Source organism: Pimephales promelas, chromosome 11 (assembly GCF_988280905.1).
Source record: "Pimephales promelas chromosome 11, fPimPro1.hap1.1, whole genome shotgun sequence".
Taxonomy (NCBI): domain Eukaryota; kingdom Metazoa; phylum Chordata; class Actinopteri; order Cypriniformes; family Leuciscidae; genus Pimephales; species Pimephales promelas.
The window spans coordinates 10634909-10638651 of NC_142779.1; the positions used below are offsets into that span (position 1 = coordinate 10634909).

Genomic DNA, 3743 nt, shown 5'->3' on the forward strand with positions numbered 1-3743 from the left:
ACCCGGGTAGTTATAAGAACTTAGTTATAGGAACTAGCCATCAGGGCAATTCCACGAGAACTAAATTTTCTCCTGGGGCCATTTTCCTGGCTACATTCACCACCAGTAGCAGCTCTGAAGTGATGCAAGCTGGCCCAGTCACACAGCGTGGCCTTCAACAACATCAACAACTGGAGAATGGAGGACACTGTGATCGGAGCTTTGTTGTTGTGAGTCGTGGGATTTGTAATAAAGGAGATCGGAGGTAGACGTATAAGTTATGTGATGAAAAGAGCAAAAACAGAGGACTAAGAGATGAAATCAACAACTTGCGGTGCTAGATAACTTGCGGTTGAGAAAAGAACACAACACAAAGGCAACAGGTAAATACAGTTAACATAAGCTTTCTATATGTTCGTGGGGAAAACTGTGTGTGTTTACATGGCTTTTTAAAAATGGCAGGTGCTGTTTCATATGGCATATGTTTGACCAATCAATGTACACTTACATCAATAGTTCCTAATGTGCTGAGTTAGACCCTACTCTGGAGTAGGAGCTAATTTAGTTTCCCCAAAAGACAATCCAAGAACTAAATTTGTTTCCAGTTTCTGTGGTGAGAACATCCGGAATTAGTTCTAGGAGCTATGAAAAGGTTTGGTGCGAAAACCCCTTATCTCAGAGGTTTTTGTAAATAAACACATTTGGGACATCTATGCATGATCAAGACTTAAAGAAAAAAAGGCCTAAAACATTTAAAATAGCGCAGTCCTATAGCATCAACCTCAGGGCGCACACACACACACGCGCGCGCGCGCGCACACACACACACACACACACACACAATCTCCTCTAGTTTCACAGAATAAAGATCAGTGGAAAAGTCAAGAGAGCTAGTGTGTGACTCTATAGCACTCTGATTGAAGTTGTTTATCACGACCTAGCCATCGGGAGAGGGCTCGACCAAGGAGTTTATCTGTAGCACGATTCAATTAAACAGCAATGATTTCACTCATGACAAAATCTTAATCTAGACTCCTGTGTTTTCTCGATAGGGGAGCATATGTTGGTTATATGATTGCTTTTCCTGCCTATCATATTTACTTTGGTCTGAGAGAACAGCAAATCTCTAACCCTCTGTCTCGCCTTTCTCACTCTCTGCTAGAAAGCAATTCCGGATACAGAAGTCAAGCACCCTGAAGCGTGTTAATACTCACATATTGAAGTCTTACAGCAGGGTTTAGATGCAGTTCCTGCCGACATGAGCGCTGATAACACTCTCACAACAGCAGTGTAAAGTTTCTCTGGCCTGAGAAAGAGGAACACTGCATTTAAATAAAATATTTTTAATCTAAAAATGTGCTTAAATGTTATTAAAAATTGAGTTAATGTGCATGAAAATTATTTTGTATTTGCTGAAAGTTTGCTTACTGGTGATATTTGGAAAAAAGCTTTATATTTAGTTTTAGACATTCATAAGGGAAAGTTTTCTCAGTAACCAACATGCCATCATGACTTTTTCGTAAACATACACGCCACTTTCGAGTCAAGTGGCGTGTTATCTCTACGCATTTTGAGCTATCCGCGTGTATCCGCGTGTATGTCTACGCCACTAACGCCCGAGTGATTCCGCGTGTCTGTACACGTCGTCAAATGTCCGCGCGAAACGAAGCAAAATGTAGATCTACATCTGGGGAGCGATCTTTTTTTTTCCTAGGATGGTAAGGGAACAGTCATAAATGCCATTAACCCCAGTGGGGACGGGGTTGAGGTAGGTCATATATTTATATATGCAGTAATAACGTTAAGTCAACTGCGTTCATAAACACGCTGAAAAGCGATTATGCGTCTTGATAGCATGCCAAAAATGGAAATACAAATTGGCGTGTCATACACACGCTACTTCATGAGATCAGTCTGCAGTAACTATACTATATAAAAATAACGTTGTGTAAACAAAACACTGATACACACACACACACACACACACTGTAATTAAGGTACAAATTTTAACTGTTCATTGTGACAACTTACCTAATATATCTGGACAACATGTTCTTGTTAATCTTTCACCAAAGGACATTTCCCATTAAAACTAAAGTTGTTGTTGTTTTTTTACACTTTACAATTAAGGTGTCATTTGTTATAATCTCAGCATCAGACATCAATGGACTGTTGGCTGAAGATTTGGTGCATATGGCCAACCAAATTGGAAATACTTCAGTGAGCAAATATCACAAGTGAGCTAATATCACAAACTATGATATCTGTTTTTAACCTAGCCATTATAAATAAATAATATGTTATTTTTTTTATTTAATCTATGTTGATTTAATGAAAAGTGAACAGCATGACTCATGAGTTAAGACAGGATCATTTGATACGCAAGATATAGGGAGACATATGGAGTGGGTCAGACATGAATTTGACTACTTCATTAAGTTTTGTTTTGTATAAAGCCTTTCTTTAAAGTGAATTTTGTTTTGTATAAATTGTATCTTAATTTTAATCATTTAATAATGTTTCAACCAATTGCCTAGCCCTAGAAGATTTAAAGGGGCCTATGTAAGATTGTGGCCAAAACTGGTACTGCAATCACTTTCAAATTACTGTAGAGTGGTGTACCCCCTCCCCGTCCCCCCTGACTCAAGGTTGCCAGATAGGCCGTTTTACTCAAAGAAACGAATAATAATCGAAAAGGCTTTTGAACAGAGAACTCAAATAATTGAACATTTTTAAATCGGACACCAAGTTTGTTTGTGAACTGTGTGTGAAAATATAAGTTAATTCATTAAAAGAATACAGTATGAGTGAAGCTCCTCTAAACTTGGATAGCTCTAGTGAATATTAGATTGTAGGGATTTAGTGTGCGAGTTGCGTTTGTTATATGTGTCTACTTTGATGTGTAGCCATAACATTGTACTATTAGCAATAACACTAACATTAGCCTACATTCAGGACTAACTTTAGCCAACATTATAATCGTAAACTACACTATAGCGTTACCTGCTCTATCTCCATGTCCATGCAGCATATATTTTTTGGCTTTGTGGGCATCTTAATAGGCTACAGTTCCCACACGAACACGAGCAACAGATTAGCATCCCGTTAGCCTACAGGCTAGTCGATTAAATGATCGACATAACTGCACAACAACTAAGTTACATAAATGTAAAGTATCCACTAACCATTCAGAAACATCCATGTACAGTCACAGCCTCTTCCTGAGTTTCTCTGTCTGTGTCTGACTCTGGTTCAAACATGGCTTAACTCCACTACTCGGTATTATTGACATTTTGCCTGAGAAATTCGGCAAATATGTAGTTCCCATATTCAAGCTCATGCAAAGGATCGCCTGTCGTCCGAACGGGGGCAGGGAGCAGCAGCTCATTTGCATTTAAAGGGACACAAATAAAAAGGAGCTTTTTCCCCTCACACCCAAAAATGGGCAACTTTGAAACGCTATAATAAAAAATCTGTCTGGTGTTTTGAGCTGAAACTTCACAGACACATTCTGAGGACATCAACATCATATGAAATGCCAGTCTGTTATTGTAGGTACACTGACTTTACATTTTCCCACCCCTATATATAATTCTGAAAAAAAAGAAAAAAAAAAACTGTGATTGGTTGAAAAAACATATACGGCACCTTATAAATTTCCTACTGCCCATGTGCTTAGAATGACACTGTTAGCATTAACTTATGCTAATGCAATTCAATGGTTTTTTAGACTTTTATTATACTCTGTTGTGTAGACAGAGATA

At 38.4% G+C, this 3743-nt stretch overlaps 1 long non-coding RNA gene across 1 annotated transcript in view; it reads right to left on the minus strand.

The window, feature by feature from the left end:
• The window catches only part of LOC148977136 (uncharacterized), a 65031-nt gene extending 61700 nt beyond the window's left edge, over positions 1-3331 (minus strand). The window contains exons 1-2 of the long non-coding RNA XR_016145509.1: positions 3165-3331; positions 1194-1285 (exon numbers count right to left, since the gene is read on the minus strand). This is a non-coding gene — a long non-coding RNA (uncharacterized LOC148977136). The remainder of the gene's footprint in view (positions 1-1193; positions 1286-3164) is intronic.
• Between the last annotated feature and the right edge of the window lie 412 nt (positions 3332-3743).